General features: G+C 39.2%; 1 long non-coding RNA gene across 1 annotated transcript in view; it reads left to right on the forward strand.

The window, feature by feature from the left end:
• The window catches only part of LOC122797058, a 250,379-nt gene that overhangs the window by 218,590 nt on the left and 4,638 nt on the right, over positions 1 to 27,151 (forward strand). The gene's annotated exons all lie outside the window — the stretch shown is intronic.

Below are 27,151 nucleotides of genomic sequence, written 5' to 3' on the forward strand. Positions count from 1 at the left end.
GCCATGTCCTTTTACTTGCTGGATAACACACAGTCAGGAGATGTAACACATCACAGTACTTTCTGATGTCAGTGGCACTGTTGTGGTCAACAGGCATGTAACCACATCAATCACACCGTGGTTACTATCTGTGAGGCAATATGCAGGGAACTACCAATATAGTGTTTTTTGCCTAGCCAAGTGTGTTTGTGTATGAGACATGGGTGGAGTGTTCTCTTAGTAATAGAAGGGTTGCCTATATTGTTCACCAATTCATAATGTCACATGTAGGGGTATGGATTGTCTACACCAGCCTCTCTGGTGTTTGACATCTGTTGTCCTTGTAAGGTGAACATTGTGACATATACTAGGTCCTCAACATAAGCATTTAGCCACCCCACAGTGCATCCTGTTATTACACAATCACAGCAATCTGCACACAGGATACTGATGACAGACACACACACACACACACACACACACACACACACACACACACACACACACACACACACACACACACACACACACACACACACACACACACACACACACATACACACATACACACACACACACACACACATTTTCCAGTACCGTGATTCAAACCACTTTCTAGCTATGTATTGTTACTATAGTGTACCACATTTATCGCAAATAGATGTTGTCCCACGGTACTTCTAAGGTGAGGAACATTACCAGCACTTATAAATACTTGCATTTGTGTAATGTAATGGGAGAGAGATCCCAAAAATAATTTTACCCAAAACACACATTTACTAGGGGTGAGGTTCGAACCTTTATATAACAATCTTTACGGACCTTTATGTTACACATTTACCACATGCACCACTGACCTGACATTGTTTAGGGTTGGCAACAGGTACTTCCAAGGTGGATGATATTTGCAGGACTGCTAAACTCAGGCTCTGAGATGTGTACTGGGTGTATAGGGGGCCAACATTTTTGAGGTACACACATGCATATGTACACACACAAACATTTGCCACAGATGAGATTCAAACCCATACCTGTGTAGTTGCTGCTACTACATTGTTCCACATTTATGGCACGCACCATGGAGCTTACATATTGGAGAGATTTCCACAGGTATCTTTGAAGGTGACTGACATCAACAGCAGTGCTAAAGGAAGGTTAAGGCTTGCTAAAGTAGGGCAATGGGAGGTGTGGTCACTGTGAATGGCCTCAAAATCATTTATCTCCACACACACAAACAGAAATCCACAGTAGTAAGTGTGAATGTCCATAATATCAGGCATTATCAAAGACACACACACACACACACACACACACACACACACACACACACACACACACACACACACACACACACACACACAGACACAGTTTTCATGTCCAGGATTAGAACTTCTATCCAACTAGTATTTTACACTATAGCATTACACAAGTATTGCACACACCATGGAGCTTGCAAGGCTTGCCCATCTCCAAAGAGGTATTTCAAGGTAACTGACATCAGCAGGCTTGCTAAAGTAGGGCAATGGGAGGTGTAGTGACTGTGAATGGTCTCAAAATCATTAATCTCCAAAAACACACACAGAGTTTCATAGTTGCCATGTCTGGGATTAGAACTCTCACCTAACTAGTATGTTACATTATAGCATTACTCAGTTATCACATGCACCACAGAGCTCATAGGGCTAGTCCTTGTCCAAAGGGGTATTGCAAGGTGACTGACATCAGCAGGCTTACTAAAGTAGGGAAATGGCAGGTGTAGTGACTGTGAATGGCCTCAAAATCATTAAACTTCACACACACAGAGTTTCACAGTTGCCATCTCTGGGATTAGAACTCCTACCTAACTAGTATGTTATATATCAGCATCACTCAGTCATCGCACATGCCATGGAGCTTATAGGGCTGGCCCTTATCCAACGGGGTATTTCAAGGTGATTGACATCAGCAGCTTGCTAAAGTAAGGCAATGGGATGGGTAGTGACTTGAATGGCCTCAAAATCACTTATCTCCACAAACACATAGAACTCCACAGTTGCATGCCTGGGATTAGAACTCCTACCAAACTAGTATGTTACACTATAGCATTATACAGTTGTCACAAGTGCCATGCAGCTTTCTGGGCTGCCCCTTATCCAAAGGGGTATTTCAATGTGAATGACAGCAGCAGGTTTGCTAAAGTAGGGCAATGGGAGGTGTAGTGACTGTGAGTGGCCTCGAAATTATTAATCTCCACACACACACACACACACACACACACACACACACACACACACACACACACACACACACACACACAGTGTCATCTTTGGGATTACAACTCCTACCTAACTAGTATGTTACACTATAGATTTACACAGTTATAGCACCTGCTATGGAGCTTATAGGGCTGGCACTTATCCAAAGGGGCATTTCAAGGTGACTGACATCAGAAGGCTTACTAAAGTAGGGCAATGGGAGGTGTGGTCACTGTGAATGGCCTCAAAATCATTTATCTCCACATACACAAACAGAAATCCACAGTTGCATGCCTGGGTATTATAACTCCTACCTAAGTAATGTTACACTAAAGCATTATACAAATATCACGTGTGCTTCACATCTTATAGGGCTGGGCTGTATCCAAAGGGGTATTTCAAGGTGACTGACATCAGCAGGCTTGCTAAAGTAAGGCAATGGGAGGTTTAGTGACTGAGAATGGCCTCAAAATCATTAATCTCCACACACACACACACACACACACACACACACACACACACACACACACACACACACACACACACACACACACACACACACACGCGTGCACACACACACACACACACACACACACACACACACACACACACACACACACACACACACACACACACACACACACACACACACACACACACACACACAATTTCACAGTTGCCATGGCTGTGATTAGAACTCCTATCCATTATGTTAGACTACAGCAATATGCAGTTATTGCACATGCAGTGGAGCTTAAATTGCTAGCCCTTATCCAAGGGTTATTTCAATGTGACTGACATGAGCGGGCTTGCTAAAGTAGGGCAATGGGAGGTGTAGTGACTGTGAATGACCTTAAAATCATTAATCTTCACACACACCCACACACTTTCACAGTTGCCATGTTTGAGATTAGAACTCGTACCTAACTAGGTATGTTACATTATAGCATTATGCAGTTATCACACGTGCCACAGAGCTTATAGGGCTAGCCCTTCTCCAACGGGGTATTTCAAGGTGACTGACATCAGCAGGCTTGCTAAAGTAGGGAATGGGAGGTGTAGTGCCTGTGAATGGCTTCAAAATCATTAATCCTCTCTCTCTCTCTCTCTCACACACACACACACACACACACACACACACACACACACACACACACACACACACACACACACACACACACACACACACACACACACACACACACACACACACACACACACTTTCATAGTTGCCAGGTTGACAGTGGCCTTTCTTTTGACACTCATGTTGCTAAAGTGGTTAGAAAGACCTTCTACATTGCCCACCTGATCATAAAGCGATTCACATCCAGATCTAGTGAGGTCATTGTTCCCCTGTACTCTTCACTTATCAGACCAATGATCGAGTACAATGCCCCATTCGGGATGTATCTCACCTGACATCTGCAGCAATTGGAGAGACCCCAAAAGTTCCTCACCAAAAGGATAAAGGGACTCCAAAATCTGTCATATGCTACCAGATTGAAGAAACTCCAGCTCTATTCAGTCACATACCGTCTGCTCAGAGGTGACATGTGCCTGACATACAAGGCCATGTCCAACCCGGAATTAATGGACATGCTCCACCTCAAAAAATCCAAATCCACCAAAACCACTAGAGCAAGCAACTTAAACCTTAGCACGGATATAAATAGGACGTGCTGGAGGGATAGATTTATCACTCAGAGACTCCCTATGCTGTGGAATAAAATCCCGGTCCATGTGAGGCAGAGCACCTCGCTGGCTCTGTTCAAGAGAAATCTTGACCTGTGGATGGGAGATCGTAGGTTTACCCCGGGAATTATCTCTGTGTCACTGCTGGACAGAGGCACAACAAACTAATGGGCACAGTATTTTTTCATATAAGGGGTGGCGTAAGCCACAAAAATTTGGGCTAGGCTTATAAATGCCTTAGGGCAGATAGCCTAGTATAAACCTATAAACCTATAAACCTATGTCTGGGACTCGAACTCCTACCTAACTAGTATGTTACATAATAGCATTAGACAGCTATCACATGCACCACGGAGCTTATAGTCTAGCCTTTGTCCAAATGGGTATTTTAAGGTGACTGACATCAGCAGGCTTGCTAAAGTAGGGCAATGGGAGATATAACGACTGTGAATGGCCTCAAAATCATTAATCTCCACACACACACACACACACACACACACACACACACACACACACACACACACACACACACACACACACACACACACACACACACACTTTCACAGTTGCCATGTCTGGGACTCAAACTCCTACCTAACTAGTATGTTACATTATAGCATTAGGAAGTTATCACACGCACCACAGAGCTTATAGTCTAGCCTTTGTCCAAAGGGGTATTTCAAGGTGACTGACATCAGCAGGCTTGCTAAAGTAGGGCAATGGGTGGTGTAGTGACTGTGAATGGCCTCAAAATTATTAACCTCCACACACAGTTGCCATGTGTGGGATTAAAACACCTACTTATCTAGTATGTTACATTATAGCATTATGCAGTTATCACACGCACCATGGAGCTTATAGGGCTGTTTTTTCTTCAAAGGGGTATTTCAAGATGACTGACATCAGCAGGCTTGCAATGGGAGGTGTAGTGAATATGAATGTTCTCAAAATCATTAATCTCCACACACACACACAATTTCACAGCTGCCATGTCTGGGATTAGAACTGCTACCTAACTAGTATGTTACATTATAACACTACACAGTTATCGCAAACATGGCGGAGCTTATGGGGCTGAGACTAGGCCAGAAGTTTATATAAAGGTGACTGACATCAACATGAGTGCTAACATGGACAATGGGAAGTGCAGTGTATGTGAATGGGCCATAAACCATTCCTCTGGAAACACACACACAACACTCAGTCACACACAACTTTACATTTGACAGGAATGGGTATACAAATGCTAGATTAATACCGATTTGTACTATCATGTTATACAGTTATCACAAGCACCACAGACACTATAGGGCTGAGGGCTACCAAAAGCAAATGTCTACAGTGATTGACTTCGGCACATCATGTGATATTGGCCATTTGGATCTTTGGTGGGTGCGACAGACCTCATGATGGAAATCTCTCTGTCGCTGTCTATCTCTCACTTCCCCACATCTCTGTGTGTGTATGTTTGATCTATTATAGTGTGTTGGCCTTAGATATATGTAAGTATTACTATCTAATGTGTGCGCAAAGCATGAATGGTGTGCAATGTGGTGTGTGTGTGCACAGATATCTGCGACTGACAGATATGTATAGTCTGCTGTTGTTGTCAGACATGGACTTCATTTCTGTGTGCACAGACATCTGCGACTGACAGATATGTATAGTCCACTGTTACTGTCAGACATGGGCTTCATGACATGGGCTTCATTTCTCTAAGTGTAAGAGCATGCCCAGTATGACCTTCTGTACTGAGTGTGTGAATCTATTCCAGGTAGGTTGTACTCCAGTCCAGGATTTTGTGTTCTACACCTACAACTAGCGACATGTTTTTTCAGGATATCTGTAGGCAGGTTGACAATATGGAGTCACAATGGGTGAAAGATTGTGTGATACTGTAACTATTGTGTCTGTGTTGCTTGTGTTACATGGTTGGTGTTAGCAGAGATATTCAGACATATGTACTGTTTTACACTGTGATGTATTATGTCACCAACTACTGACATATATACTTATTTGCTCACAGTTATTTCCTGGGAAATACAAGATGAATGAATCTGTGTTCAGTACTGTGGTCTTCAGCCTACATATTCTTGCACACTCATGACATTCTGGAGGGGTATCTGCAGACACTTGCTGACTGGTCTGCATAAATCGTCCAGCACCTTGGTACTGTGGTGGCTGATGATCCCCTGCTTTTACATCTATCGATGTAACAGAATGGCCATACCTCTCAGCTGTACAGATTCACCCAGGCTACCCAGAGGCAGGGCTCATATATCTGGTCAGTTCCCACTTCACATTGTGGTTTACAAGCAGGTTGGTAGCCACCCATTACTGGGTGTGCAGGCAGGAGTAGTATGGGCACACATCAGAGTTTCAGACTTCACACACTCCATGGCGTCCATGCTTCTACACCCCCCACTCTGTTATTCTATCCTCTTTTAACATTATGTGAGTGATATCTGTGAAGTATCCCTATAGTTGTCCTTTCATCCCAGTGGTATGTAGGGGTTTGTCCACAGTTCATGCAGTAGGACATGGTGGACATGCTACTTGGATTTGTCAACATGGCCTTGCATTTGTGTTCTGTGGACTGTGTCATGTTGTTAGTTGGGACCCCATGAGATAACATACATTGGCAGTACAGGTGAGACACAGGCCTTTGACAGAGGACTGTAGGGCATTTGGTAGTGGTGATGCAGGCCATCTGTAGCAGGCCAGTGCATTCTGTCACTCCTACAGTCCCAGGCTGTGAGGCACTGGATTCCCCTCAGGTGACAGGGTAAATGTGAGAGGTGTTAATGGCAATAGTTCCTGTCCATATTAATCCATTGTTCTGGATGCTGGCAGGGTGCTGCTTACAGCTAGGGACACACCTGCATGGGACACCTCTTCAGCATGCTGCATTCTGTGGGTATTCTCATACAGAACTGGAGATCATACTGTAGTCATTCCCAACAGCAGGGATATGCACTGTGATAAACCTGTGGCTGATGGTGGGGGTGAGCTGAGTGCATGTGTGATATGGAAGCTTCTTGCAGCTGACTCACATATATACCTGGGACATTCCCCTTATGCTGCCTTGTGTGAGGACATAGGCAGTCTCTATTTATTTCATCACTGTGCCTTTTGTGGTCTGCCAGTGATTTGCTAGAGTACATCAGTACAACTAATGCGCTGCTAACCAATATGTACAATTCCAAAGGTGTATGCAGTTGACAGTTAAATTTTATGTACTCTGTCTAGGGTACTTCCACCTGTGCACTGTGTGTATATCTGGGCCCACATTCATGGCATGTCCATCTTTCAGACAGTGACAGATATTGACATCTGAACAGTGAGTGTGGATGACTGCTGAATTGGGTCTTGCTGGGATGCATTGTGGTTCATAGGTTCATAGGTTCGTACTAGGCTATTAGCCCTAGGGCCTATACAAGCCTAGTCATATTTGGCACTGCAGTTGTCAGAACATGGCGTTGTCATCAACAGTACTGGCCATAGGCCACTGAGACACAATCCTCCATGCCTACATGCTGACCACTTCCGCACAATATACAACACACAACAACCTAACACACAGAGCCCTGCATATTGTACACATGCAACAATCTATCCTGTAAATTGGGCCAGCTCAGGAAATCTATGCTCCACTGTAATTAAACCCACATGTACCTGTTACTGCATTTCTGCATAGGATTGTGGGGGGGCACACCTGACAACTGTAAACATTTTCTATGACTGTACAGGTATTTCAGGTACTCTGTTGGCTTCCATTTCATTTTGTATTCTGACCTGTCGTGCAGACTAGAGGCATATCAGTAGAGTACACATCTTAGGTTTTATTGACCTATATTTCAGTTTCAGACTTCTTACCTTTCAGAACTAACATACAACTGCCAGACTTGTTGTGGTCTGTCTGTGTAGGCCTGGGGGGCTGTTCTCCGTAGCCTTCATTTGGAGACCTTAGCACAGCCTTTCTTTACGGTCATCTACATTTGTCCTGCTGGCTGAGGCTGTTGTTGGGTATGTGAGCCTCAATGACATGCATGTGTGTGTGTCCTATGGACACACATTTGGGCCACCACATGTACTGCAGTGGGATTTGTCACCTTGTCAAGTACTGCCTACTTTGTTGACACCAGTATTTGTTATGGATTTCATGCTGCCCATATAGCTGTCCACTATCTGCTGCCATCCCATTCAGCAACCCGATTCCCTTGCATGCTCACATACATACCATAGATACAACTAGCAGAACATATTAATCCATTCAGCAATTGATAGGAAGAGTAACTTACCTTGTGGCTGTGCCATTATTGAGGATGGTGCTGGAAGGCTGACTATGTCGGATGCATATAGTACACTCCCTATACATGGTAAAGCACAGGTAGTGTCATGTTTGGCATCCATTTTACTGTATGTTTGAGTCAGAGGAGAGGTGTCATTCCCTGGGTCCCTACCATGTCAGTATATGTGCTATGCATTGCCTCTTTGCCAAAGCCTGAGCATACTGGGCATGCCTCCTTCTGCCTACATGGACAGGCTCAGGTTGTTCCTCCTCCAAGTCACTCTGTGCCTGTGCTGGCCTTGGCAATGGTGGGGGGGGGCTGTGTGCCCCTGCCCCATGTTGTTCCTGCTGCAGTTGTTTCTGCATGATCATATTGTGTAGCATGGCACATGCAATGAATATTTGTGTACATGTAGCTGGAGAGTACTGCAAGGCTCCACCGGATGTGTCCAGGCACCAGAATGTGACTTGAGCATCCCAAACACACTCTCTATTATGATTCTGGTTTGTGCGTGTGCCTCATTATGGAATTCTTGTTTGGGTGTGTGCGCATTTCTGATGGGTGCCATCAGCCACAACTCCAGTGTGTAACCAGCATCCCCAACAAGGTGGCCATATGGGATGTCCCCACTGGGAAATCTCTGGTACAGATGTGTCATATGCCAGATGTGGGAGTTGTGATAGCTTCCAGGGCTGCCAGCACACACATTCATGATAATGCCCTGGGCATCGCACATGACCTGGCAGTTGATGGAGGGGAAGCCCTTGTGGTTTATGTAGACCCTACCCCACTCACTGGGTGGTGTTTGATGTGTATGTACATGCAGTCTATAGCATCCACTACCTCAAGGTATTCTGCTATTTGGTGGAAGAGATGCATATTGCTGCTCAACGGCTCAAGGATGTTGAGGAAATATACGCACTCACAGGCATGTGCTGACATGGCATCCAGGAACTGGTGGTGTACCCTGGATTTTGATGCCTGTGAGATCCCCATGATATCCCCAGTTGGCCTTTGGAAGGTACCTGTGGCTAGTATTCTTAACCCTACACATACCTTGGTATCCACTGGGATGGGTTCCTCTCTGTTGGTTCTGTGTGTGAGATGTTGCTGGCATAACTCAACTATTTGCTGTAGGATGTCCCTATCCACCCTATAGTGCTCCATTATCTCCAGCTCATGTAGCCCCTGGTAGGTTACCCTGGGTCTGTGCACTCTTCTCCTTCTCCTCACTGTGGGTTGGTCATCAGCATTCTCATCCTCACCACCCTCAGCCTCTTCCACATATTGATGTATGAGAGTGTAGCAGCCCCTATCATTTTGTTAGTTTTGTCAGGTAAAATTTCCCCATCTGTGCACACCGGTGGTGTAGAGTTTGTGGGAAAAAAACAGAGTGAAAGGTGTTTATATAGTTTATAGTAGTGTGCTGGGCTGCTGCCTCTGTAATTGGCTGATTCTGATACATTTCACCTGCCAGCTATGCTAGCTCTCCTTGATTGCCTTGTTACTGTTGTTTTCTCTTCCCATTGCCTTCCCGTTTAAGCCCCATGACACGCAACATATACCCAGTGCTCAAATGTAAACAGTTCGGCTATTTCCTCTGTTTTTGTTTTAGGCTTGTTGTGTGCCGCGCACACCCGGTTAGCTAATGTGAACTTTTTTGAGCAGAAATGGCCCTGCCTGGACATGAACATGCTCTGCATTTCTTGGTGTAAGACAATACAGCCTAAGACATACCCCCCTTCTTCAACTTTACTTAGCAAAAGGCAAACATGGGCCACAGAGCTCCAATGAGCTTACAGCAAGCACAACACACCCCCTTATAAAATCATTTAGCTCTTAGACTTGCACTGTTGTATTGCTGCACCTACACAGTTGGGTGCAAAATAACACTGAGAGGAAATCTGTGATTCAGTATCAGTCCCCTCATTTGCATAAAGCAGAATGCAATTCATAGTTACCACACTCACACTCAGCCTTCCCCCTTAGCAACCACTACTCCCTGGTGTTGTTGTCTTATGCATGCCATTGACTATCATGGCAAAATTGCCTACTTTTTTTCTTATTTTTGGGACAATCCTGTTTGCGCACTGCTGCCCTACATTTAAATGGCTGAAACCGGCCAGAAAAAAAATAAAAGTTATTTTTTATAATTTTGCAACTATTTATCAGCCAAAGGCCATATATTTAGCCATTGGCTTGCCTACTCTATTGAATACATACTTTCTTGAGAACTGTCATGCATCTGTTTTGTAATTTGCAGAAATGTATTAAGTTAGTAACCAATTGCATTTCTACAGGTTACACTATTCCTGCACAGATGTCTGCCTACTTCCTGGATCTCTAATTCACCTCATTTGCATGTTTTTCACCTGCAAATGGGGTAATTAGCATAAAGCAGTGGTGTCCGTGAAGGAATAGTGTTGGAGCGCCCGTGCATGTCCTGGGAGCTTGTTCCTGGATCGCTCGTCATCCATATTGTGTGCAACAGCTCTTACACTATTCCTGCACACCATGCAGAGCTTGCTGTATCCTGGGGTAAGTTATTATGAAAGACTAAAATATCTGAACTTAATCAGTGTCTCATACAGATATTTAAGCGGAGACCTTATTCAGGTATATAGGACATTTACAGGCAACTACCTCTGGGGAAGTTTGGGGTCATGAAAGGTAGTAGTGGAGAATAATCAGACAACCTACATAGAAGATTCTATAGGAATGAGAAGTGTACTAACAGGTTCTCTGAGAGAGCAGCTGATGCATAGAATAGATAACCAAATTACATTAAATTAAGCACTAGTTTAGCTATTTTTATGAACAGCCTGGAGACTTATTGTGGGAACAAATGTTTTGGTATATTGGTAAAATAGAAGGGCATTAATGCCTATGCTTGAAATATTTGTATGTATGCCTGTGCTTGAAATATTTGTATGCATGTCTGTATGCATATTGAAAAATACACACACACACACACACACACACACACACATATATATATATATATATATATATATATATATATATATATATATATATATATATATATATAAAGATGGATAAAAATTGCATAAATAGGTGTCTGTACCAGAAAATAATACTTTTACTGCTATTATGAAATGCATAAGAATGAATAATCAGACATGCATCTTTTTAACAAAGAGAAATATTAATACTTTGTTAAAAGACTATAATAATACATAAGATAAAAACATACAAAACAGTCCCAAACAAGGCAAGAATGTCAAAATATGCATAAATAAAATAACAATTTAATGAAAATAAATGGTAAGCGCTATCACGATACACAACCGCTTTATCAGACAACACATTCATTGCAGCTAACCACTTAACATAGTCTATTATTCATTGTGTGATGTATGTGGTGCTTATTATGTGGGTAAAACCAACCGTTCCCTTAGGGAAAGAGTCCTAGAATATATACGTGACATCAGGAACCATAAGCATACTAGTGCTCTGGCTAAACATGTAGAGATAGAAGGTGAAGAGCATAATTTTAAGATTTTGTATTAGAAATTATTGTGGAAGGATTTAGGGGAGGGGATTGAAGAGTAGAACCGAAGCCAGTGAACAAAGATGGATTTTATATTTTAAGGCTGATATGCCCCTTGGGATTAACGATGTAGTTTCATTAAAACCTTTTCTATGGCAAAGACCATTGAAACATTGAAGAATTTTAGGCTATTTTATAAAATGTTTTTATAGTTTTGTATATTTCTTAGCTACAAGTTTGTTATTTGATTCTTATTTTTGATTGGTGAATGTGATGTAGTTAAGTGGTTAGCTACTATGAATGTGCTGTCTGATGAAGCGGTTGTGTACCGTGTATGCACTTACCATTTATTTTTTATTAAAGAGTTTGTTATTTTATTTATGCATAATTAGACCTTCTTGCCTTCTTTGGGACTGTTTTATATGTTTTTATCTTATTTACTTACTTTTTAGTTGCAGTTCCTTCACTTGGTTTTGTTACTTTTTTATACAATAATACATAGTGAGATAAAAATCTGTATAGGTAACTGCAAATAATCTAGTACTGTGGAGGTATGATTAATGAAGACTAGATATAAAATTATGAAATAAGAATCGTAGTTATATATTTATAATTCTTTATCATTACAATGTAGGAGTTGTAATAGATAACATTACATGAAGCTAGCTTTGTGTGGGCCACACAAATGTAAGCAAAGCAATTCTTTAATTTAGTTATATGTTCAGAAGTTTTCTAGCTGCACTTACAGCATGGATGAAGCCTCACACACCACACCCTACTTGGACAGCAGTTTGGGGGAGGGGAGTGAGGGTTATTCTGCTAAGTGAATGACTAGCACAAACGTTTTCTGAAAACATGTGGTTGTCCTTTAGTATTACTTATTACATCAAACATGGCTCTAGTGAGAATAAAATACATACAATATTAAATTGATACATTTCAACATTTGCACTTAAACTATTTCAGAACAAAAGTGTTATATGCATTTTGAAAAGAACCTTCAAAACTCATTTTTTTATTTTTATACTATCCGCTTGAATGAAAGTGAATATTAGTACAGTATTGCAGTAATTCATATAGGTATGCATATGCAAGTGAAAAAGAAAAAGAAAATAAAAACGAATGACTGTTTAGACAGGATTACACACATATTTATATTTATAATTACATTTATATTTATATGTAGAAGGAATTCAAATACAGGTAAACAAGACTGGCCTTTTCTCCTTTAATCATAGCTAAGGAAGAAATAAGATACAACACCCAACAGCTAACAAGATAAAATTGGAGTAGCTTGTTGAATCTTCTGGTAAGCATAAGAAGTGTCCAAGACAGCTTTCTTCTTTTAATAGTTCATACTAGTAATGTCTTTTGTCTTTTCCCAGTTAGGGGTTGCCACAGCAGAACTCTGATCCACTAATGATTGGCAGTGGATTTTTAAAGGTTCAAGTTGCCAGCCCAATGCCCAACCTACAAAGAAGGCACATTCACACCTACCTGGGAAGGACATGCAGACTCCAGATAGAAGGTGCTCCAGCCAAGAATCAAACAGGAGAGCCTCTTGCTGTGAGGCGACAATGCTCCACCGCAGCCCCTTTTTAACAGTTCATACTATTGTATATGAAATCATCATACAACTGTAATGGTAACAGGAAAAGTGATAAACAAATAAGTTTAAATTTTATTTCTGTTTTACTCCTAAAGCAAACAATGTGATAGCTTTGCAGATGAAAGATATGCAACTGAAGACTTAGCATATCAAGAGAAATGCTTATAATCTGATTTTTAACTTGATTAACTACAATAATTACTGAGCTTTTTTTCCTTTGGCTACTGTATTTTAAGTGTTTAAAGTACATATTTTAAACACACACACCTTCAGAATGTCAAAGGCCTTTGCCATTTAAGTTCATAACAAATATATATAAGTACTACTCTTACATTCTTCCCAAATGCAAAAAGCACACCCCAAATCACTACCCCCACTGTAAACATACGCACTCCCCATACACGTTTTACTTCAATAACAATTTTACTGCAGTATTTTCATATTGTGTTAAATTGCACTTAAACAGTACTGTGTGGATTTATTGTTATTTTTCTATTTTGTCTCTCCCATAATCTTTTCTCCTTTTTCATATTTTGCTTATGCATTCCTTTATTTATATAGTTAGGTAGTTGCTTGTTTTGCTTCTCTCCCATTTATTTTCATTTCTTTACAGGTTTAAATCCTTCAGGAGCAAACCAGGCACATACCTGCCAGGTTAGGTACAAATCACCCTCTGCCCATCTTTGGATGTCCTCACAAGTTTGGAGTGGAGACACCAGTCCTGCAGGCACTCTGGCACATGGTAGCCTGGCAAGCCTCACAGAAGCTTGGTTGAAGAAATACTAGTATAAGTAGTGGACAGGAGAATTCAGTCAGTTGAAGCCTCTCTTCAGTGTGTAGAAGACATGCTATCCCATTTGGTGCTGGCCACCATGCCAACACAGGCCCCTACCCCCTAAACATCAGGGTCCTCGACTGCAACACAATTTGGCAGCAAACTTGCTTGAGGCAGTGTGGACTAGGACTCCAGTTGGCACTCCCGTATCTTTTTTCCTTACCATTTCTCCTTCACCTTCTTCCATATTTTCCACCCACACTACCCTTTCATAAAAAAAAAAATGAAAAAATAGCGAGGTATATCCCGAACAACAACAACAAAAAAATAGTATCCATCCTCCCCCACCTTCTCTAGCACAAACCCTTTTGAGGTTTCCCTTGTGTGTTCCCCTCTTTGTTTTGTCTTCTCATTTTCAATTTGTCCTATCATCCCCTTTCTTTTCTTTAAAGAAATCATCAGGGTGCCCACAAAAAGGATACCGCAATATAAACCCTTTTCTTTTTAAAAAAAATCAATCCTGGTTGCTGTGCAGTCCACAACTTTCCTAAAATTATTTGAGTGTGATTGCGCTCAGCTGTAGTAACACACAATATGCAAATAAGAACAATAGAAACAACATATGATTTTTCATAGTAGTTCACAACTGCACAATGCAGAACTTTAGATAACTTACTCTTTTATGAAAAGTGTCTGTGTTTTTAAAAAATGTTTAATTTTCCATATCCATGACAGATGTATTCCACTGATCTTATTTGCATATCTGTGTAAGTCTGCTATTCTCACATATCCATAACACATTTGCAAAGTCGTGGACTATGAATACAGGCCTGGTTTTAATCTTTTTTGTATATCTTTTTTTGTTTGCTAGTTATTAATCAGGTATGAACATATTCCACATTATCAGCCTCACTGAATTTCTGTCCTTTAAATTTTATTTTTATTGACATTTGTTGACCGGGAAAGTCCACTGGGTCAGAAACCCATTTTCAGTGGAGGCCTGGGGAGAAATGCTTCACAAATGTTATTACAGAGAACTTTAAAGATAAAAATATACAATGAGCATAAGTTTTAAAACCACATGCAACATTTTAACAAAATAAAGCATTCAGAATAAAGAGGAATATTGAAATCTTGGTAAGCAGATTGTTTAAGTACTTAGGGGATAACAGATTTATTTTATGTAATGAAATATGCTAGAATTTAAATTTAAAAGAAGCCTGTAATGAAATATGCTAGAATTTAAATTTAAAAGAAGCCTGGTGTATTTTTTATCCTTTTATTTTATGTTACAGACTTGGTTAAACAGATTTTTATTTGAATGCCAGGTTGGCTAAATGAACTTATTGCTTAAGATTCTCATTTTAGGATTTTGTTTTACTACTGAAAATGAGTACTGTACAGAAACATGAAGCTGGAATGAGAGGCTATACTAGGAGAAAGAGAATGCTACATACTGGAAGTTGGTGTATAAATTTAAAAATCCTTGCTGTATTCCTCTCATTAAGTCATATGACTATATATTGTGCCAAACGATTGGTCTGAATGCACCAGTAAAGACTTAAAAAGTAAAAAAGTGAAAAGTCATGGCCATTCAGAAACCATCTAGCTGAAACACAGGTCTACCCTTAAGGGGTCATTTGCAAATATCCAGTGAACTTCTACTATAGAAGGTTTAACATATTGCACAGTGAAGTCTCTAGCTTAGATGTTTGACTTTTTACGGAATAGTTTGTCTGTGTGAATTTCTTACCCTTTGCAGGTGCAGAGATTCCTAGATTTTGTAAACACAAACACCTTGGACCAGTTACTGCACGTCTACTAGAAATACAAGCATATTGGACCCTTTGCATGCAAATATGAGAGAATGTTAGTGGTATGTCCTCTCTTGTATGGTCAGTCCACAAAGCAGTCTCCTTTGAAATAAGAATCAATTCTATAGCCAAAGCAAACCACAGTTAGAAATTACTCAGAGGCTAACTACCTTTTATTAAGTGATAATCTTTGAAATTTCAGGCCATTCCAAACCCAGATAACACAGCAGCCTATGCAGAAGTATTCAGAAAACCTTGATACAACCATCTCAATGACTGCAATAGAGGCTGCTGTGCTTACCAGATGTAAGCCCAAAATTAACTAAAAAAACAAACCACCCTGGTAGAATCCAAAATTAAACAAGATGTGCAACAAAAGAAAAAAAATCATAGCTAAAATTAGGAAATGTAACACCAAAAAAAAGATTAAAACTGGCATCAAACTGAATAGACAACTCAGATGACCAGGTGAGACCTACAAAGCAAAATTTGAGGTAAAGAAGCATCCTATACCAAGGACAACCATAATGGCTTCTTTAGCTATGTCCACAATCTCAAAGGCAGCACACAGCAATGTATCAAACTGTTGGTAAATGGAACCATGTTCACTGGACAGGGAGATATAACAAATCTTCTGGCTGACAAATTCAGCTCCAACTTTATCCCTCTCTCACATATATTTATCTTTATATGTGGATGTAGTTTTGTTACTCTTACCTAATCCAGTGATACCACAGCAATTAATGCAACTATAGCTTCAACTTGTGGATATTAGTTGACACTTATCCCTCAGATGATGTCTGCTCCTTTCATCTTTGCAGCTCCTTTCTTTTCCCTCAGTATTTTTGTCACCAGATCACCAGGTCTTGCCATAGGATTTTCCCAGCTTGGCCAGATCTTCTGCCATTTGGCAGTTCTCACTGAGAACATACTATTTCAAAAGATTTTACATCACATTTTCTGTTTTAGTATCTACTTTTGCTTCTCTTTCTATATATAAGCATTCAAAGGCTCATTTTTCCTATGCCCGCCAGCTTTTACCGTTCATTCTAGGGACCCCCACCATTTCTTTCCTTTCTTTTGATTCCCCCTTTCCCTGCATTTCTTCATCTTTATAGGTACCTCCTTTTGTGGTATCTATGCATGTCATAAAATACTTTTAAAGTCCCATCTATTTAATTCTTGGCTCTGCTCTTGTATAACATCTGGCTGAATATTATACCCTCTTGTCTATCCCCTGGTTTGCATATTGCTGTATTGGTTATCTTTTACATACCTTATCTATTTTTCCTTTGCAGATGTTCACTGTCTGTTTGATATATGTATATATTTTTTCTCCTATACTCACCATAAATATCACCTTTCTTTCTCTCTCTACTCTGAAAGCCAAAGAGTTGCAGATCAGGCAAAGGTTGAATATACCTAGAAACAGAAAGAAAAAATTCCAAGCTCTGACCACCACTGCTAAACACCACACGTTAATTTATTGATGTAAAAATAAAAAGGTTAGCGCTTTCACAGCAACAAAATACCACTTCTTCAGACCATTTCAGAACCTAGTAAATCATCTTCTTATGTAGAAATATAAAAATATAATTGACCAATCCATGTTACTAAACATTGACCGAACATCCAATCAGATGCCATCAAAAAACAGCATCTTTTACATACTGTGGCAGTTCTAGAATCAGGTTAACAACCAATAAAATATAGGAGTTCATTCGTACACCAATAAAATTCACTGTTGTCATAAATATGCAGTAACAATATGTGTCTAAGGGAGAAACTAGCTAACAATCAATAAACAATCAGTGTTCTCTTCAAAATTCAATAGCAAAGCAGCTGTTGAGACTTCATTTAAATACACACCCTTCTATGTAATTTACTACAACTAGATCAAAAGATTATATTGAAAATTGGCACAATGGTTAATGCTTCAGCCCCCCCAGATACAAGGTGCAAGGTTCAATACCCCCCAAAAGAACTATTTCTAATGGTTTTGCATCAGTTAAAACTCTAGCTAAATAAAACAACTAAACAAATATTTTTGAGCATCTCACTAACAAGTGGAGTGCCACACACACAAAGCCAATGCACTGCAGATCCACGTGGTGTCACAGTGCAATCCAGGGCACACCAAAGCAATGCAACTCCCATTCCATTCACATACAACCACCAAAAATATATTAAGAGCTGTTGATCATGATATTATTTCCATTGACGTATTCCGTCCATCAGTGTCTCAATATATTCCATTTCATTTGTCATAATAGAAATATATGTTATTTAATCAAACTTCACAAACACTCCAAATAGATAAATACATCACTGCCATTTCACATCTAAACAACAAGGGTGTAAACAGCACAAAGGTGTGCCCCATCAATCACAGAGATACTCCAGATACACAGCGAGCAAGGCGAGGAGATACAGCACCCCACCCAGTGTCATGCACACCAAAACTGGAAATTCTTCAGTAGAGTAAAAGTAACCCCTATCAATAAAAAATATAAAAGTAACAATTCTATATCAAACATTAATATATTGATATGTCTATAAAAATGGACTAAATAGACCATATCAATTACCTTAAATCTATTACAACATAAAAATAGTGCACAGCATATAAGTGTGAAATCATGGCACATATAAACTGTACTCAACCAAATCTCTTACTACTGTTCAATGTTTTAATGAATGTGATTTCAACACTGGCCTAAGTGATATTTTATCATTCAGGCATGAGTATACATGTGCCTGTAATGAGAGAATCCATCTCAATTCCTTTTCTTCTGTGTTAATGTTGACATCACCTCCTCTTTTGTTGTCTACCAACACCTCTAATACTAAAAACTTACATTTGTGGTCCTCACCAAATAGCTATACATGTTGTGCTAATATACTAGATTTTCTCTTATTCCTAATGTCCCCTACCTGTTCCAGGATCCTCTCTTACAGGTTCTATTAGTTTTACCTATATAATAGGCAGTGCATCTTGTAGAACTAGCCAATTCGATTAAATTTCTACTTATGCAATCAGCATAAAAGGAGACTTCAACCTTTTGTCCAGTCTTAGGGATCACATAAGAAGTGCAACTAAGAATATACTGACAAGTCTTACATCTACGACAAGAAAAGGTGCCCTCCCGTTCAGATCAAGGATGACCAAAATCGTACTGTTGTTTATAGCATAGACCTCTGCTAAGTGAAGTATTGTTATCAAATGCAAATCTTGGCCTATCATCTATAACTTTCCTAATCTCTGAGCAATTTCGTAACAAATGCCAATTCTTTCCAGTAATATCACAGGTAATATTGAGTAGGTAAGAACTACCCTATTGATCCCATTCAACTCATACCTATTAGTCTCAATCATATTAGTTCCTCTGAGGCCCTCTGAAAAATATGGTTTGTCTATGATATTAAACATAGAATGTACTTGATTCAAACTAATTTGGACATCCTTCTTTGGATAACCACATGCTACAAACTCTGTACTCATACCATCTACCAGGGCTTTGTATTCAATATTAACACTGCATAGCCTACTGGCTCTCATAAACTGCCCTTTGAAAATATTCCTTGTCATGTGTCTAGGATGCATACTAGACTTATGTAAAATCGCATTTTTCCTGCAGGGTTTCCTATACATTGTGTTAAAACCTAATAGGTCATCAATCTTAATCGAAACATCTAAAAAAATCAGTACAATCATGTAATAAACGATGATTGCACCTCAAAACTCCAGTGGTACTATGCAAGTACTCTATAAAACCATTCAAACAATCCAGAGAGGTCCACAAAATACAGATGTCATCTACAAAATACCTATATAAACTCACAATCTGGGGAAATTGATTGGCATTCAGTACTTGTTTACATTCCCAATGAGCTAAAACAAGGTTGGCATAGATATTGGCACACGCTGGGCCCATGACCATGCCAACCTTTTGCAGATAATATTGACTCCCAAAGATAACTACATTGCTCTCAAGAATGAGTTCTAACAAGGCACAGGTCAGATCTATCTTACTGGTAGTAAAGTCAGTATATTCTGAAAGGCAGAGTCTGATATTCTCAATACCAATATCATTTGTTATTACTGTAAAAAGAGAATTCACATCAAGAGTGACTAAACAAATATTATTGACATCCTTATTAACATTTGACCATTGATATAAATCTTTGAGAAATTCTTTTGTATCTCACAGTACAGTTGGAATCACATCCAAGACAGGTCTCAATGCATTTGCAACATAAATGAGTGAAATAATTGGATGCATTGAGGGTTTGTTCTGATCCTTGTTGATCTTAGGAAGACCATAGATTATTTCTTACAATTTTTATGTATATGTTATGCTCCATAACATTTTAATGTATAACATTATATATGTATTATGTACAATTTGTGTTTTTCTGCTTATGTTACTATTTTATAAGTTTACAAACTTTTTTGTTATTTGTATCTTTTGGGGCTGGAGTGCCTTCTGTGTAGAATCTGCATGTCCTCCCTGCATTCATGTGAGTTTCTTTCAGTTGATCCAGTTTCCTCCCACATTCCAAACACATGTGTCTGGAACATTTCTCCCCGGGCCTTCACTGAAAATGGGTTCTGTCCCAGTTGGACTTTCCCAGTAAACAAATGTTAAATATAAATACATTTTGTTTTTTGGCACATTCAGTTGCTGCCTGATTTTTATCTACTTCTGGTTTGATTTCCATTCCTGCTTGACACTGATATGCTTCTGCTAAACTAAGCAGGGAAGTCAACTTAGACTTATTCTCCTCATGTTTTAAAACTTTCACTATGGGTCTTGTGAGGTCAGTAGATATGGATGGAATCCTATGATTGTAGATCTATACATGTAATCAGTTTTGAGGAATCCTATACCTCGTTCATAATGGGAAATATATAGATTTGGTATGCACTTATTTTTATAAACCATTTGATGAGCATGAAGCATCCTTCTTGTTTTCTTGTCCAACTGATCCAACACCTTTTGAGGCCAGTCAATCATTCCAAGTAATTAAGTAAGTTAGGACAGGAAGAGCAAATTGGTTTATAGCTTGGACTTTGTTCCAAGATGTCAGTGCTGTTTTCAGTATCAAATTTAGTCTTCTAAAATATTTCTTACATGTTTTATTTGCATTTGTTCATGTTTTATTATTGATCCTTTTTTAATTCCCAAATATTTATGCACTCTCTTTTTTATCACATTCCTGTCCCAGGTTGATGTTTTCTTGGTGCTGCAGCTTTCCTGCTTTAAAGGTTGCTTTTGCACATTTATCAAGACCAAATGACATTTTTAGATCATCTGGAAAATTTTTGACCGCTTGCAGTTGTTATTTCAGTTCCTCATCAGATGAACTATACAGCTTTAAATCATCCACAAAAAGAAGATGAGAAGTCTTTACACTTTGTTATTTTCTGGGAACCAAATTGTAGCCATGACCTAATCTGCTAAGTAGACAGCTTAATGGGTTAAGGGCAAGACAACAGTGCAGTGGTGACAAAGAGTCACCCTGGAATACCCCCTTTGAATTTTTATCCCAGGAAAAATATTTTGTCCTTTATCATGCCTTAACTGCAAAGGGATTTGCCACTGTTTCATGGTCATTGTAATGTAATCAATCAGTGTAGGGTGCATCTTATATATTTTTAAGTATTCTTTTAGCCATGAATGTGGGATACTGTCAAATGCTTTTTTGTAGGCTATCCATGCCATACTTAGATTAGTCCTCTTTTTGTAGTTTTCCATTATGACTTTAACAACAAATGATCATTTGTTGATCATTTGTTCCATATGACTTTCTTTTTTTACCTATTTATCCCATTGTCATGACTGAGTTTTCCTTCTAAATTACTATAAACTCTGTTGGCATTAATTCCAGTGTATAGTTTATACATTGTTAGAAGGCAAGTTATTAGTCTATATAATTTTTAGGATAGCTTGCAGGTTTGCTCTTAAGTAGAAGTATTGCTTTTCCTTTTGCTAACCAGGTTGGTGTCTGTTCAGGTCGCACATATAAACAGTTCTTATTCATGGCTAAATCTTCATGTAAAGATGTTAATACTTTTAGGTAGAAGTTAAGTACTGCATCTGGGCATGGGGTTTTTCAATTAAAAGCTTTTTTTAACTTTGTTTTAAATTCTCCGGCCATTACTGCATCCCATTTCATATGCTGTACATTTGAACTTCTTATTCTTTCTTTTACTTCTTCTATCCATTCAGCATCTTTGTTATGTTCCACAGGATCTTCATAGATATTTTTCCAAAATGTATCTATTTCTTCTTTTTTGGTGGTGTTTCAATTCCTTTTGCCTTGTTTCTCTATAACACTTTTTTTGGGTCATCAGTAAATTGCTTATTTTGTACTTTTTCTTTATATTTATCTGCATATCTCCTACGTTTTTCTGACTGCGCTGATATTTTTAGCTTATTATTTGCAATAGTGCATGATAGGTCCTGAACTGTTCTGATACTGTTCATTGCTTTTACCATATCTATCTTTCTGAGTATTTGTGTTGATCTGTTCCTTCTTCAATACTCTTCTAATAGTGACACATCTTATTTTAATGGCTTTAAAGTTTTCTCTATTCAATACTTCCATGACGGCATTTGATTTCTCCCCTTTGTTTCCCTTACTGCCCTGTGTTTTTGTGGTTAGACTCTGTTATTAATTTAACTGCACAGTAATATATCCTGTTTACTCCTGTTATATCATATGAATTTCTATGAACACTCCTAATTACTGTGTTCATTTGATTTATCAAACTTCTAACTTTTGGGGTTTTATTGGTTTTATGTAGTCAATTTCTTTCAATGATCTTAATGTCTATCCATCTCTATTAAATCAAGCAACTCTTCTCTTAGATAATTTTCTTTTAAACTGTGGGCACATTCTTTGTTTTTCATTTCCTGTGGGCATTCTACAGAAAGTTCCAGAGTATCTTCCTGTGCCACATTCTCTTCAGTTTCATCCTGTGTCATCCATTGCTCTTTCATATGGGCTCTCACTGGCCTATCACTCCACAACATTGACTGAGTTATAGTTGCCACAGTTTCCTATTCCTTCTCTTGCTGTGCAACTCCAATTGAACTTTTGTACCGATTTTATACGGAAGTCTCCAAAGTACCTTCATATAGCAAATGATCAGATGTTTCCTACTCCACTGGTTTCTCCTTAATTTGGGGATCCATTGCTCTATCCTCCTGTGGTGTTATCAGAGTTAGATTTTTTTTACACTAAATCCTTCACTTCGCAGGTACTCCATAACCTTATTTTCTATTTCTTTAACTTCTCCATTACTAATTATCTTTTCTAGGTTTCCTCTTTGTTTTCTTATTTTTGTATTGCAAATGTTCCATATCTGAATGCCTTTGCCTATATTTCTCTTCAAATATCTTTGGTACTACTCTTTTTTGTATTGATTAGTTTTGTTTTCTCCTTTTCATAAATACTGCACCATATTAAGTCTCTTTTTCTTTCCCATATCCACATTTCTTCTTTAGATATCTCTCGCTCCTCCTGTTTCACCTTACTTGGGAGTCTCGTTGTTCCATCATGCTGAGGTATAACCTGTGTTAGAATTTGTACACTAAATCCTTTACTTTGCAGGTATTCCATAACTTCAGCTTCTGTTTTTTTAAACTTCTACTTTACTAATCTTCTACTCGATGTTCCCTCGTTTATTTTTTGTTATGTAAAATTTTCCATATCTGGATGCCATTGCTTGTATTTCTCTTCGAATATCTTTGGGGCTGCTTTTCTTGTTTATTAATTTGGTTTTCTCCTTTACATAAATATTCCACCATATCCACTCTCTCTTTCTTCCCATGCCTATATTCTTTTTTATACCTGTCAAAAATCTCTAGATTTTATTTATATTTTCGTACTTCCATAGTCGCTTCTTTTCCAAATGGACAAAGGTTTCTTGCTTTATATAATGTTTTTCATAAATCTGTTGTATTAATGAACAAAAAATTGCATTTGAAGCTTTTGTCAGTTTTTCTTGTGCAAGTATTTTTCTTTCCTTTATTTTCTCTCTTAATCTTTTTGAATATCTATTGTCTGGAACTTCTGGACTTCTTGCATAATAGTAATAATATATAATTTCTTTCTTATCTCAATAGTCCACTCTGTCATCTTTTTGGCTATTATTTGGCCTAAGGAGGGAGAAAAGGACCTGTACCAATTGGGTAGACAGAGGGACCGAGCTAGTAAAGATGTGCAGCAGGTAAGGGTGATAAAGGGTAATGAGGGAAACATACTCACAAGCGAGGAGAGTGTGTTGAGCAGATAGGAAGAGTACTTTGAGGGGCTGATGAATGAAGAGAATGAGAGGGAGAGAAGGTTGGATGATGTGCGGATAGTGAATCATGAAGTGCAGTGGATTAGCAAGGAGGAAGTAAGGATAGCTATGAAGAGGATGAAGAACGGAAAGGTTGTTGGTCCAGATGGCATACCTGTGGAAGCATGGAGGTGTTTAGGTGAAATGGCAGTGGAGTTTTTAACTAGATTGTTTAATGAAATCTTGGAAAGTGAGAGGATGCCTGAGGAATGGAGAAAAAGTGTTTTGGTACCGATTTTTAAGAATAAGGGTGATGTGCAGAGCTGTAGTAACTACAGAGGGATTAAACTGATCAGTCACAGCATGAAGTAATGGGAAAGAGTAGTGGAAGCTAGGATAAGAAGTGAGGTGATGATTAGTGATCAGCAGTATGGTTTCATGCCAGGAAAGAGCACTACAGATGGGTTGTTTGCTCTGAGAGTGTTGATGGAGAAGTACAGAGAAGGTCAGAAGGAGTTGCATTGTGTCTTTGTGAATTTAGAGAAAGCATATGACAGGGTGCCTAGAGAGGAGTTGTGGTATTGTATGAAGAAGCCGCGAGTGTCAGAGAAGTATGTAAAAGTGGTACAGGATATGTATGAGGGTAGTGTGACAGTGGTGAGGTCTGCGGTGGGAGTAATGGATGCGTTTAAGGTGAAGGTGGGATTACATCAAGGATCAGCTCAGAGCCCTTTCTTATTTGCAATGGTGATGGACAGGTTGACAGACGAGATCACACAGGAGTCCCCGTGGACTATGATGTTTGCAGATGACATTGTGATCTGTAGTGAGAGTAGGGAACAGGTGGAGGAGGCCCAGGAGAGATGGAGATATGCTCTAGAGAGAGAAGAGGAATGAAGGTCAGCAGGACTAAGACAGAATATATGTGTGTGAATGAGAGGGAGGATAGAGGAATGGTGAGGATGCAGGGAGTAAAGGTGGCGAAGGTGGATGAGTTTAAGTACTTGGGATCAACAGTTCAGAGTAATGGTGAGTGTGGAAGAGAGGTGAAGAAGAGAGTACAGGCAGGATGGAGTTGGTGGAGAAGAGTGTCAGGAGTGATTTGTGACAGACGAGTACCAGTAAGAGTGAAAGGGAAGGTCTACAAGAGGGTTGTGAGACCAGCTATGTTACATGGGTTGGAGACAGTGGCATTGACAAAAAGGCAGGAGTCAGAGCTTGACGTGGCAGAGCTGAAGATGTTAAGATTTGCACTGAGTGTGACGAGGATAGACAGGATTAGGACTAAGTATATTAGAGGGTCAGCCCAGGTTGGAAGGTTTGGAGACAAAGCCAGAGAGGCAAGATTACATTGGTTTGGACATGTACTGAGGAGGGATGCAGAGTATATTGGGAAAAAGATGCTAAGGATGAAGCTGCCAGGTAACAGGAAAAGAGGAAGGCCTAAGATAAGGTTTATGGATGTGGTGAAAGAGGACATGCAGGTGGTTGGTGTGACAGAGCAAGATGCAGAGGACAGGAAGAAATGGAAACAGGTGATCTGCTGTGGCGAGCCCTAATGGGAGCAGCCGAAAGAAGAAGAAGAAGAAGAAGAAGAAGAAGAAGAAGAAGAAGAAGAAGAAGAAGAAGACTTCCTTCTACAACAGAGGGGCCATCCTCCCCCTTAAACTGGCCTAGCTCCATTGAAGTAATGTTTCCATGTCTTGAGGATTCTACACTGCCATTTTTTCCATTCTTGGCACCAGTGCACCTGTGAGGACTGGGTACTTTTTTATCCTGGGTCTTGCGCACCCAGATATCATTTTTATTATTTAACCTAGTTCTAGCCATAATAGATGCGATAAAAAATACAGTCTATACATCAGTGTTGACTTGGTGAGATTTTTTTGAAAAACAGGATCCCCCTCATGAAGGTACTTACTAAGACTTGAGGATGAATTCAATTCCAGCAATTACTCTCCTTCACTTGCTGATTTATTCATCTCTCTATTCAGACTGCTAATCTCTCCATTTGGACCCCTTTCTGTGTGGTTACCTTGAGGAATCTCTATTATACCACAGCACTGTGAGTATGGCCAGATAGGTGAAGCAGGTAGTGGCACACAGCATCTGTATCATATCCAAGTCTGTATTTTATAGATTTTAAGAGTAATATTTAACTATTTTCAAGTCCATATTTTTATTGTTCTACAAGTCTTCAGCATTTGTTCTTTGTTTGATGTGGTTTATATAGATATGGGTGCTAATGAAGTAGGTAAAAGAACAATGCACATTGTAATATATTCCTTTCTAGAATGTTGACTTTAATTAAATATATAATGAAGGTCAGACAGCATCCTCAGTGTCACTGTATTGTTTACCCAACTATATAGACATTGCCAGGACCATAGAACTGATGATCTACTTTTGTCTATATACCAGATTTTTTTCAATAACCATAGAAACTTTATTGGTGTTTGCAGCTTTTCATTTATCACGTCTTACCAGCACAGATCTGCATCAGAACCCACTTCTGGAATGCTTATTATCCATACAATCCATACACTGTGTCTCTTTGATCTCTCCTTTAAATCATCTAACTTATTCATCTATCAACTGGAAAAGCAAACACAAACTTGAGAAGCACACTGAAGGAGTGCCAATGAATCCACAAGCCACGTAGACCTTAACACAGGTTTATTGGGTACAATAAAAAAATCGTTTTCGCCACTACTATCGAGTAGCTTCTTCAGAGGTACAGGAGCCAAAAGCAGCTGCAAGCTCTTTGGTCCTATTTAAACTCTAAAATCAATTACATACATCACTTCCTGTTCATAAGTAATCAAACATTTTAAAAAGGAAATATCTATTAAAAAACATGTCACAGTCCCCATCAACAAACACCAAAAATGGCATGTGAAACACTTAGTAAAATACTAAACAAGTGCTCTAACCTGATTAAAATAAAGCACC

Source organism: Protopterus annectens, chromosome 3.part0, assembly GCF_019279795.1.
Source record: "Protopterus annectens isolate FY-2018-M chromosome 3.part0, PAN1.0, whole genome shotgun sequence".
In the NCBI taxonomy this organism is placed as follows: domain Eukaryota; kingdom Metazoa; phylum Chordata; order Ceratodontiformes; family Protopteridae; genus Protopterus; species Protopterus annectens.